Source organism: Falco peregrinus, chromosome 7 (assembly GCF_023634155.1).
Source record: "Falco peregrinus isolate bFalPer1 chromosome 7, bFalPer1.pri, whole genome shotgun sequence".
NCBI classification, from domain to species: Eukaryota; Metazoa; Chordata; class Aves; order Falconiformes; family Falconidae; genus Falco; species Falco peregrinus.
The window spans coordinates 2,735,919-2,748,602 of NC_073727.1; positions in this window are offsets into that span (position 1 = coordinate 2,735,919).

The following is a 12,684-nucleotide window of genomic DNA, read 5'->3' on the forward strand; positions in this document are numbered from 1 at the left end:
GGAATACAGGTAGGCTTGCTGCTGGGACCGCTGTCATCGTGTGAGCCTCACCTCCCGTACTTAAAGCGATGAAGTTATTGAATGGGGATGGAGGGAAGCAGAGGGGCAGTTTCAGCTCAGCTCAGCAGCTTGTCTGTGCCTTTGTCTCTGCTTTTCCAATGAAATGTGTCTTGATTGTTTTTAAATCTTTAAGTGATAAAACACTTGGTGTTTGTTTCCCTCAGACGGTGAAGAACTGCAGTGAGAGCAGCTTACTGAAGCCAGGTGTGGTTTTCAAGACAGCCTTAATCTTATAAATGGCAGGAAGCATTGTCTCGCCTGAGCTGGTCTTCAGAAGGCATTACACAAAGGGAGAAAAGCAAGTTCTTTGGATCAGACCTTAATCTGTTGACTGGCCTCCAGCTGCTCAGGAGGATGCCTCGTAGGAAAAGGAGTTGTCCAGCATACCTCAGGTAGCCACGGCCTTATGCTGTAATACAGAGAGTGCCGCAAGCCTTGCTGTGGCGCAAACCCCACGGACCACTGTGGGGGTCAGCTCCATCCTGACGAGCTGCGCTGTGTCAGAGCTGGCCTGGCTCGGCAGGGGGGTGAGCCTTTGGGACTTGTACTTTGGGGAGAACAAACCCTCCCTTCCCACCCTGACCCCTTTTGGTGGCATTGTGACAGCACCTCTGGGGGATTCGGCTGTAACGGGGTCCAACTCTAGCAGTGAAAGAAACAAGACAAATTGGCTTCTCCTGTGCTAGTCCCGGTGGTATTTCTGACTGTGAGCTGCAGCCTGTTGGTATAAATATCTCCAAGAACATGGTGGTCAAGGTCTGCCCCGTTGATAGCAACGAGTCTTGGTCATAGTGGCACAGGGGAAGGGAGGGGAGTCCTGCTGCTCCTGCCGCACAGCTTCATTCCAGTGTGCTTTTCCAGAGTCAGTGGGCAGCTGTATGGTCCCAGGAGCAGGTTGGGTGTATGGTGGGATGTGCAGAAGACACGTGTGTGTGGTCGTGGCGGAGCTGGCTCTGTCTAGTGTCCCCTCTGGATGTCACTTAGGTCTGCAGAGCTGCGATATGGCTGAATTGTAATTTTTGCTGTGGTTGGAGCTGGTTTTTCAGTTGGGGGAAAGAAGGGTGTGGAAAAGACCACCTGGAAAGAACAAGTGAATGCTGGCGGCTGTGTGCAGGCAGTCCATGAGTAGTTGGGCTGCTGATTTCCTTACGCCTTTACGCTCACCAGTCCAAGGATTTTAAAGAAGTTGAGGCAGCGAGTTTTGCTGGATCTCTTCCTAATGCGCTTCAGCTCCTTACAGCCTTGGAGAAAGAGTCCGGGAGCAGCCTCCACAGATACTTTCCACTCTGCTCTGAACTGCTAACGTGCTCTTCCAAAAATGCAAAGGCTGGCTCAGGGTCCGTACAGCCTTATTTTCTGATCATATCGTGGCTTCTAAACTACAGGGACTTTTAGCCCAAATAGAAAGCAGGGCTGCTTTGGGAACAAATGGAAAGCGGACGTGAAGTGTGCCACACACACCCCCCTTCAAACCCTCCCTTTCCTCTCCCTCCCCAGCCCCGAATCTCATCAGATGTTTTGTCCTAGTCTGGGCAAGTTGGACCTGAATCCTGTTTGCACACGAATTCTACTACCAAAAAGGGTTTTTTTCATGGCTGTGTTATTTTACTGAGTGCAGGGACTGTGTTTTCATTAGGAGCACTAAAGCCTTTTGTCACTTCGTTAATGCTGAAGCAAGTTAAGAATCAACATGCAGTTGGCAGCGGGTGTTTTGCAGCTGTTAGGACTATTGCAGGTTACTCCACTTTCTCTTGGACTGAGCTGCCTCCCTCTGACAATGGCAGAATGAGCGGTTGTATGGCTGCTTTGTGCTCTTAAGGGTACAGTTTCCCTTCCTCTTCCATTTTGAAGGGGTGTCCTCTCCCTTTCTCTCTATCCTTGGCCACCTACATGAAGCCTGTTCTGGCAACTTTCCTCCTCCTTTGGCCAGGGAGGAGGAAGCAGGGTGGAAAGGGAGGAACAAACAGCTGTCCTTTAGGTTTCCAATCAATGCAGCTCCTTAGCAGGCTGGCAATGTGAACTCAGTCATTAGGAGAGCTGCTCTTTCATTCAGGAGATGGCCTGAGCCAATTCTCCCCCAGTCCAGGACCAAAGAGGTAGGGAGTTTGGTCCTTTCCAGCTTGTAGGACCATTGCAGCTGGCACAGGCTCCGATTCCTAGTGTTTCATTCATGCGGAGTGCCGGAGGACCATGTTGGCGCTTTGGAGATTAGCCTGTCTCAGGAAACGACTGAAATGTTGCAGCGTGTGTGCTTGAATTCCCATCTGCTTGTTAAAGCCACCTTCCCCTGAGACGGGGAGTGGAGATTTTCCACTCCCAGGAGACCTGGATTAGCCCGGCTTGAGTTAAACCTCCAAGTTGAGCAGGTTTTAAGAAAACAAGAGGGATGGGGTCAGCCTGTGGGGTGCTATGGATGCTGTACCATCCGCCTGCGTGGGCAGTGCTGCGCAGCAGCAGGGGTCCTGCCCGGAGCGTAGCGAATACCTGAAGCTCCAAGTGATTTCTGCAGGTCTTTCCTCCATCCTGGCAAGAAAGATGGTATTTGTCTTTGTCTTCCAAAAGGTGCGCTGATCTCCTTGCAGTCTTTATTTTGTTTTAAACCGCATGTGGATTGTGCTGTGCTAAGCTGGTGTGTTGCATGTTGCATTGTATTGCGTCATTTATGTATGCTGGAAAATATACTGAACCTCCAGGAAAAAACAGTCAGACCAGAGACGGACCAGAGCACAATTAGAGCAGACCCCAGCTAGCCCCGGTGAGGTGCAGCGCTGCCCAGGCCAGCTAGCGGCACGGCAGCACTAGGGGAGAGAGCTCGGGACGCGCTGTCAGCCCGTGTCCAAGCGTCCTGCTCTTTGAAGTGGGCTTTGATCTCAGGGATGCGAGTGGGGAGGATCGCAGCTGAAACCTCATTAGCGAATAATAGGCTGTGTGTGCAGAAATCTGCCCTGCTGACATCTCGATCTTATTCCACTTTGGATCAGCAGGGTCGAGGATTCGTTCTCATTTTGCGAGTGTGAACACAGTGTCACTGCTCCGGTTTACAAGTGATGGTGGGAAGAGCTGTGGCATGCAGTGGCAAGGGGGATTTTACAGATTTCCCTGTGTTGCTGCTAGAGAAGTTCATTTTTTGAGGGATACAGAAAGTGCTGTCTGCAGCTATGGGATTTGAAAGATAAATATGCCTGTAATAAGGCAGCAGATCTCATTTAGCTTCTGCCACCTGGCATGTTGCTAAGTGGTTCCTAAACCAGTAAAGGTCTTTAAGTCTGAGAGTGTGCAGGGTGGTGACATCGCTACTGGCAAGAGATGAAAAATGAAGTAATGCAATGATATACTGTGCTGCCCCAAAATAAGTTCCCACCTTCAAAGAACAGCCCTACTCTCCAGATTCTAAAGAAACCTTTCAAGCAGCTGTTGTTGTGCTGCAGACGGGGATGTATGTGCAGCGTGTTTGAACGGCGTGAGGCACGCAAGGAACTCGCGTGCATCCCCAACGTAAAGCGGCAGGGGAAGCTGCACAGCCGTGGAATTGCATCACGTTATATATGAGCAGGTGATTTTCTGGCCTTGCAAGCCTCCTGGTCCTCCACGCTTGGGAAAGTTGTGCTGCTGGAAGACGGATGTCAATAGTGCCATTAGCTCCCGCTAGGCTTTCCTTGGATTTGCGGGTTGTGAGCGAAGGTGGATTCTGCAGATGCTGCAATTAGCAGGGCGGTTCTGATTGCAGGGAACTCCTGTCAGTGCCTCTCCAGAAGATTTTTAAGAAAGAAAAAGGGGGAAAAAAAAAGGGGGGGGGGGGGTGCAGGGGAGCCTCTTTTTTTCCTCTGTAAGGGCTGCGCTGGTTCTGTAGCGACAGCGGTGTGCCAGGCGGAATGCAGCAAAGGCGCACGGAGGGTTTCTCCGCCTGCTTCCCTGCAGCAAGCCTAGTGCCGGCTTCCTCAGAGCAGAAGCGTTAGGGTACAGCTAAAGCACGGGCAGCAGGGGAAGGCTTTGATTTATGCGCTGGTAGGGTCTGTTCAATCTTTGGTCTGCCTTGTTCTCGTATTTTCTGTCTGCGTTGCTTATTTCTGTCTCCCTGGGTACTTCTCCCAAGACTTCCTAGCTCATTTGTGTTTAATCATCCCGATTTGTCTACAGCCTTGGTACTCTAATCTCTGCAGGTCACTGTGCAGTTTGCATGTTTGTTACTCTTTGGCTGTTTGCTGCCATCAGCACATTTGATCATGGTTGAATTTACATCAAAGCGGCACCTGACAAAGGAGCAGGCCTGATAATAGGTTCCAGTTTCTTCTCAGCAACCCAAACAGGTAGAGGCAGGCGAGGGAACGCTGGCAGGATCGCAGGGGAGTTCATGCTCTACTTTCAACGCGGCGTGCTTTTCTCTCCTGCCTGACAAAGCACTGCGGACCCTGCTGCTGCTGTAGGTTCCCCAAAAATAGCGATGCTGCTGGAAAAGACGAAAATAAGACATAGGTAGGCCAGCTCTTCTGCAAAACAAATGCGCACGCGGGAAACCCTTAACTGGAGAGGGGGAGGAAAAGGCTCCCGTGGCTGCTGTCGTAGCTGCAGCACAGCTCACGAATTGCAGGTGCCCTTTTCCCTGCAAGGAGAGTTGGCTCAAATGCCAGGGTCAAGAGGGATGCTACAGTCACAGCGTGATTGTTTCCTGCTGCTTTGGAGTTGGTTTAAGAGGCTGATAAAGTCAAAACTGGCTTCTGTAGCAAAACACTTCAACTGAAGTGTCTAAATAGGGATTTTGCATTTGCTTTTGTTTGTAAAATTTATGCTGTCCAGACTGTTTTCCCTGTCTAGAGTTTGCTGTTAGGAGCTGATTTTATGTAATGATCCTAGGTGGTTATATATGGCTGTGCACGCACCGGCTAGATCCATAGATAGGTATGTGTGACATTGGTGCAGCTGGGATTATTCTGCCAGGTGCTGGGTGCTAGTTAGGTTGGTGCCCAGGTCCAGTACAGAGGCATCTCATGAGTGCACTGCTGAGGCTGTTGCAGCATGTGGGAGATGCTGGGCGTTGCAGTGGCGTCTGGGGCACCTGCAGAACCTCAGCCCTTTGGTCGCCGCTGAAGGAAGAACCAGCGGCACCACGTCGGTGTTGGGCAGCTGGTACCCACGGGGCTGGCACTGGTGCAGGAGGTGGGTGTCTGGGCTCTGGCCCATCCTGGGAGGCCGTACGTGCTTGCCCTGGGCTGGGCACCTGTGACAAGAGGAAAGCTCAGCATTCAAAAGGCTGGAGGGGACACTGGGAGCCAGGGGTGCCTTTGCTCCCCCTGCACAGCATGCAGCAGCACCTTCGGGATAGGGGACATGAAACCAGGAGTAAACATGAGCCTGTCCAAAGGGACAGGAGGGGGTGTGCCAGGAGTTCCCCGGGGCTCCTCTCTCCTCCTGGGACATGACCAAGGGCTGTAGAGGTCCTGGTGTGCAGGAAGCCCAGCTCTCCATACTCCTGCACAGAGCCAAGCTTTCCTATTCCGTTTAACTCAGGCTAGCAAGGCGCTGTGTAAAACCTGGGTGTTTGTGGGGTGCTGTAAACTGGAGGGAGGAAGGGATGGGGTCCTGTCGTCTGGCTGAAGGACAGAAGCGGTCGCTGGAGCTATCCGGGGCTAGAGCTCCCTGGGCTTCCACTGAGTGTGCGGGGCTAAGAGCAACATTCTCTTGGAGGGATTTCCAGCTCCTCTCATTTGGAGCAGGGTTGGAGATGGCGATGGCTGGAGCCAGGGTTGGAAGCAATGGCGATGGTTGGAGGAGATGGCCGTGGCTGGAGCGGGGCTGGCCGTGCCTGGTTTCTCCCTCCTGTGAGTGCCGTTTCCTGGGAGAGCTGAGGATGGACAAGCAGGACAGCCCGTCACACCTCACCCGCTGGGAGCACCATGGCCCTACGGAGCGGAGGTGCCGTGCTGCTCGCCTCCAGCCCTGCCGTGCTGCTGTAGTGCTGATAGCCAGCTGTTTGGGGATTAAAGGTGCTGTTTAAAAATAAATAAATAAATAAATAAATCAAACCTGCCTGCAGTGTAACGCGGGGACTCCGGTATTCAAATGAACTCATGATAAATGGAAAGTATTGGGCCATGAAATACATTAAATATTGCTTTGGAGTTTGCCCTTGGGAAGGCTATGGTTTCATAGTGTAGTGGTGATTTGAGACAGTCCAAGTTCTGCTTTGATTTGGTTTGTGTTTTGGTTTGGTTTTTTCTCTTCCAAGGATTTCTCTGGATTCAAAGCCGCTTTCCGTTGTGAGCTGTTAAAATAATTTCCAGCAAACTGTCACTACCCGTCCTTCTGTGTTTATGAAATAGGAAAACCACTTTTATTTTCTTTTCTACTGTTTTAAAACCAGGCTTGGGTGTGACGTTTGGAATATCTGCTCTTTGCTTTCTGCCGTTTCCATTGAGGAGCGTGGTGGGATGCCTGGGAGCTGGGAGTTACGAAGGGAGCTCTGCTAAAGCCCGGCTTCACTTAAAAACACATCACCTCGCTCCCACTTCTTCCCCAGCACCTGAAGCAATCGTATTCTGAATGAAAACGTGGATAAATCCCATCTATTCCCCTGGGCCCGCGTGCAGGGCACTGTTCCTGTCCCAGCTGGCCAGCCTGTGTCCCCAAAGGCATCAGAGCCATCGAGCAGCCGTTAAACTCAAGTATTAAACTCCCGGCAAAAGGCAAACCAGGAGGGGGGAGGCCATCCCGCTTTCCATCTCTGGACTGCTGTGCATGGATGCCTCTTCTTCCTCTGTATCCCGAGGGTTTAACTCCGGGCTGCCCTGGCCCGCAGGTTTGCTGGCCGCGTAGAGAGAAGCAGCTACAGGCACGAGTGAGCCCAGGCTTCAAATGAAACAAGTGGGGAAGTGAAACGAGAATCTCGCTGTGGCGCGGCGTTGAATCCTTGAACTGCATTGGGCTGAGTGGAAAGTCAGAAACGTGCATCCTGAGATTAAAAATAACTCTGCCTTTATGAGAGCAGCGAGAACGCCTGCTAATTGTTGGTTTACAGGAGAAAAGCAGAAACACGCTGAAAAATTGGCTCACCATAGCAGTTGCTGTATCATAATCTCCTGGTTCCTTTCTTGCCTTGCTAATAAGAAGTAAGACTAATTTAATTTTTACAACGTCCCAAATCTGTGGCTATACGATTCAGAGACTTAATAAGATTCTCCTGCCAAGCCAAGAAAAGCTTAGTGGTTTGTAGCTTACTTTCTTCTTCTGGGTTTCAGTTTCGGGACATTTATGCAGTGGCTGAGACCTTTTATTTAAGCCTGTATTTCATCAGGATTACTAATGTCTCTGTTGAAGTTATTATGAATGTAAATTGGTTGTGCTGGAGCTGGGTAAAATCTTGAGGGGGGGGGGGAAAGCAAATTTTGGAAAAATGAAAAAATTATGAGTTGTTTTGATTTGCCAAAGTTGGTTGGTTTGTTTGTGGGGTTTTTTTCTGGAGAGAAAAGAAAAAAAAACTACTTTGCTACAGCATTTTCCAAACAAAAGGCTTTGGGATTTTTCTCTTTGAAGCCACTTTTCATTTCGAATGATCTTCGGAGCTAACTTTTGTAAAGGGCTGAAGAGTCAAAGTGAAACATTTGTTTCAGTCTGACCCCAAATGAATTTTTTTAAAAAAACTTTTTTTCAGGATTGCCAGCGAACCGAAAAATCAGTTATTCACCCAGCTTTATATACCATATACCGACAGAAACTTCAGAGCACCCCAGTGACTGTTTATGTAGTGCAGCTGCCGCTAAGCCCTCCGTTTGTATGTTGGTAAATTATTATGCTTCTCAGGGTTGTGTGAGATAGTCAGCGCCTGGTTTTTCTCCCTCGGGTTAACAAGGAGGCAGTGTTTTACAAAACACGTTTCTAACTTCTATTCTCGTTGCGCTGCAGGTATCGGCTCTGCTGGCCGATGTGCGGTTGCAGGACGTGTTCTGTGCGGAAGGCGCGTTAACCTCTGGGGGGACACAGCTGGGCCGGGGGACACGTCGCATTCGGAGCTGTTGTAAAGAGGCAGAGAGGAGCTCGGCTTTGGGGGCAGCTGCGCTTCGAAAAGATGAGCAGAACAACCGAAAAAAAAAAAGATAAAGTCCCTCATTTCAGGCTTAACCGTAGTCAAAAACCACATTTAAAATGTGCTTTTCCTATAGTTGCTCTGGGCGATAGATTATATATAACTGGAAGGTATTTGTTCGGAACGGGTTATTTTAACCCTTTGCAGCAGGGTGCGTTACCTGCAGGTGGCATAGGGCAGTCTGGAACAACGAGATTTGCTGGAGCTGGTGCAGAGAAGGTTTGGATTAATTCCTGCAGAGCAGACACCATAACCAGAAATTGTTGGTCCTGCCCGCCTGGTGCGGGTTGCAAGTCTGCTGGAGATAAAGGAGTCGGGCCCGATAGCTTTGTTCCTGCTGTTTATCATAAATCCTAATTTAAGCTTTAATTGTGATGCCTTTCAGTTGAAGGCCTTTTAGCATTTAGAGCAGCATAAGAGAGCAGGCTCCATGTGTTCAGCGCTCCTGGGGGTGCAGGTTTCCCTTTGTGCAGCTGTCCCCCCAGAACTGCGATGCAGCCGAGTTTGCTTCGTGCTGCCCGCTCTGAACCCGGCGGGAGGGCTGGGGTTAACTGGAGACAGGCGATCTTTATTTTTACTATTTTTTTTTTAACTATTTTTTTTATCCTCACCTTTGGAGAGCACTGGCCCTGACTCCTGTCGAGGCATGCAATGCAGTGAGTCGGAGCCAAGTGGATTCACTGCCCACCAGGAGCAGCCCCCGTGGACTGTGGAAAGGCCAGTTCCCCCCGTTCCCCCCGCTTCTGAGGACGCTTCAGTTCGGCAAGCCCTGAGCCCTCGGAGCCCTTCTCCTTCCCTGGTCTCATTGGCTTCACCCCCTGCCCCTCTGCTCCCCACGGGGACCTGTGGTCTCGGCTCCCGTTCGGTCTCCGGGTGCCGGGAGGGAGCACGCGGCAGCTGTGCCGGGAGGGAGGTCTCGGCAGGAGCACGCAGCGTGGGAGGGGAGGCAGGAATCAGTTTCTGGCAGGAGGGAGCAAGCTGGGACTCGCCGCCTTGCCGAGCTCACCCCCAGGGCCAGACGGGAGAGCCGTCCCTCCTGCCCAGCACGTTTCTCTCCCTTTCTCCCCCGCTCCTTCGCCTGGGATTACACAGTCCGGGGTTGTTTTAGCTTTTGGGTGCGGGACTTCAAACTGGTTGAACCAACTGGTAGCGGATGATTCACTGGGCCCGTTTTGGCCCTTGCTTTGCTCGGCAGCGTCTGCCAGCAGCTCGCGGTTTTCACGGACGTGCTGGCTGTCATTCCGTATCGCTGCTGTCCCGGGAGCCCCTGCCAGGCACCGGGCGCTGCCCAGTCACACCACAGGGACGTACCAACCGTGATCATATTCCTTCCTGCAAGTAATTCCAGGTGTCCCAGTGATCCCTGACCCGTAAATTGAGGCTTTTCAGTAACCTCATTTGAGTGGCAGAGGTGATTAGGAGGTGATTAGGTGATGGTGATGTTGTTGTTGTTGTTGCATTAGGGTTATTCACTTGGAGAGGACAAATGTAACCATCCAGAACGGGTTTGCAGGAACAAGCAGCGATGCTGGCAGTGTTTGGGGGTGATCTGTCACGCTGGAGGGATGGAGGTGGTGTTTTGAGCTGCTTCTGAGCTGCTTCCACTCTGTATTTGAGGCTGGTGCCAAGTGGTGGCGGGGGAGGGGGGTCATCTAAACAGGGGCGGCTTCACTGCCAGCATCGTGTCTGCCAGAGCTGTCGCCTGCATCTGAGGTCTCCAAAAGAGCAAACTGCAAGCTCAGCTCTTCCCCAGCTCCCTGCCCTATTGCTTCCCTGAACCCTTTTCCTTTCCAAAGTGGGAGCAACCTGGCTCCCAGAGCAGCGAAATCCCATTTTCCCTCCCTGGCTAAGGCGGCTGTGAGTCGGTGTGCTGCCCGTGAGGTTCGTCACGGGAGGGACTGGTCTGAGGAGCGTGACCGTGGCCCTGTCGGAGCACGGCCAGCTCGGTCCCTGCTGGGGGGGCCCTGTGCTTTGCTTTCTCCCCGTTTGACGGTGTTGGGGGGGCAGGAGGTAGAGCAGCTGCTGCTTGTGGAGGCCACTAGGATGCACAGGTAGCCCCTGAAAGGCTTCTGAGATCTGGAGCTGAGCTGCTCCTGACCCCCAAGCCCCTCCTGGGATGAAAGCTGACAGCTGGGATCAAGCCTTGCTGCTGGAGCTGGATTATCTCCGGGCTGGCCAGCCCCTGCGTGGGTTTGGGTGTCGCTGCTGCTTCCAGTGAAAGCTGAGGTCTGGCAGCCCAGCTCAGCTCACCAGACCTTCCTCAAACCCTGGTGGAACCTAAACCGGGTCCTTGCAGCTGTACTCACAGGGGTCCACACCGGCAGCCTGGGGGGCACACGCACCAGGTGGTCTGTGCCGCCCTACGGAGGCACGTACCGGGTGGGTGTTCAGTAGGTGCTCCTCAGCCCTGAAATGAGGGTGTTAACTTTGTCTTCTCAAGCTGGGGGCAGCTGTCAGTGGCTGAGGGCACCCCCGGTCCCATGCAGGGTGGCAGAAGCAGCTCCTTGACGTTGGCTGGAGGCGAGAGGTGTGAAAGCAGAGGGCTGTGCTTAAAAACGGCTGTCCTGAAACCGTCGTGCTCCGAGCCAGCTGCCCGGACGCACCTGGCGGCACCACTCTCCAGGAAAACGCGCAGGACTGGAAGCCCCCCACCCCGGGTGTGTGGCCCCTCATGCTGAAGTTCTCTGGAATTTTCCCGGTGGAGTCTCCTGCTCCCCCACCCTTAATTCCAGGTTACATCGGGCAGATCTGCTTCCCCAGGCTTTCCCCCAGCTGGGGCAGGCGGGGACAGAGCAGAGGGGCGGGGGTTTCATCCCTCCGTGCCTCCCGCAGTGCGGACCCCCCGGCAGGCAGGAGCGGGCAGCAGGAACTGGCATTACTGGGCTTTTACCTCCGATGCGCAATGCAGTGAACTGGAGCAGCCGTGCTGGGAAAGCGGGAAAGCGGGACTGCTGTTACCCTGCCTGGGTATTGTCTGCTAGCAAACTTCCAGCCTTCTGGGGCTTTTTTTTTTTTTGCTCCCCCCCCCCCCCCCCCCCCCCCCCTTTCTAATAAACGCAGAGCCTGGCACAAGCACAGAACCCATGTCATCCCCGCTCGCACCAGGAAGGGGGATGTACAGGCAGCAAGTGGCACCAAACTGCACAAGGGAGAGAAGGCAAGAGGAGGAACGGGGAGGGGGAGGAAGCCCCTTGAATAGGGGGAAAAGGAGAGGAAACGGCAGAGGAAAGAGTCCGGGGAGAGTAGCCTGAGGTGAGTAAGCAGGGCCAGAAGAATGGAAGGAAATCCTTGCAGAAACGGGCAATCTGAAACGTGTTCCTCCTGTTCCCCGCGATGTGCCTTCTCCTGGCAGATGCTCTGGATCGGGAGGTGTTTGGGGAGGAGCTGGCCGGCTTTTGGGCACGTGTCGGTTGGAAAAGGGAGAGGGCAGGAGGACCAGAAACCTCCCTGCCCCATGACCCTGCAGCAGCTGGTGTACCTGGGGCCTTGGTTACAGAGGTTTTGGGAGCGGGTGGCTGTGCCCAGCCCACTGCCGCACGCAGCCCCCGCAGCCACAGCACACGGGGCCCTGCAGCCCCGGCCCCCTCCTTGGCCATCTCGTTATTTGGAGGAGGAGGAGGGGGCTGGAGGAAAAACCCATGATCCTGCTGGCCTGCTGCCAGTTGCTAAGGCAGTTTCTTCCGAAGCGAGAGGAGCTGTGGAAGGAGGGAGCTGCCTGGAGAGGAGGCAGATGATGCGCAGGGACCAGGCGGAGAGAGGAGCCTGTGAGCGCCAGTGATGGAGGTGAGTGGGATGGGGGGGCTCAGCGGGAGGGAGGTGAAAAAAGGGGTGAAGTGGGAAGGGAGAAGCGGCTCCTCGCAGAGCTCAGCCGTGGAGCCAGCATCCCTACGGACCCGTCTCTGCTGTGGTTCAGAGCAGCTCTATGAAGTCCTACCTGGGGCCGGAGGGGGGTGGTTTTTCCCCCAGTGGCTTTTCCCTCATGTGGTTTCCCTGGTGAGTACAAGATGTGGGGGAGCTGGCAGTGCTGCGAGGGCAGGGCTCGCCCCCGCCGCCGGTGTGTGTGGGGGGACACGTGTCCCTCCGCTCCTGGGTCAGGGCTGGGGGCTGGGAGCACCCTCCCTTCTGGGTGAGGGCACTGGGAGTGCGGTGGGACTGGGCTGCCTTTCACTCTGCCCTCCTTGCCTCGGTGCTGCGTTTCAGCGTGTTTCTTGCCCTCGTGGCGTGTATTTGAGCCAGGGCAGTGAAAGCTGGTGCCCACCCGGCCGCAACGCCCCGATCTCCCAGTGCTTTGGGCCCAGGGAGGAGCTTCGTGGCTGCTGTCGGCTGTGGAGCTGCTGCACCGGCTCGTGGTGGTCCTGAGCAGCGGCGGAGCTGAGTGCAGACCTGGGCTGGTGCTGCTGGCAAGGAGCCGCCGCTCAGCACCATGATGGCTCCTTTGCCTGTAAACCCCCCTCCTGGGGCACCTCAGCGAGGGAGGGACGGTCCTTCAGTCCTGAGGGCACCCCAGGCTCCTGTCACCCCGAGAAACAAGGTGAGTGCCTTACCCC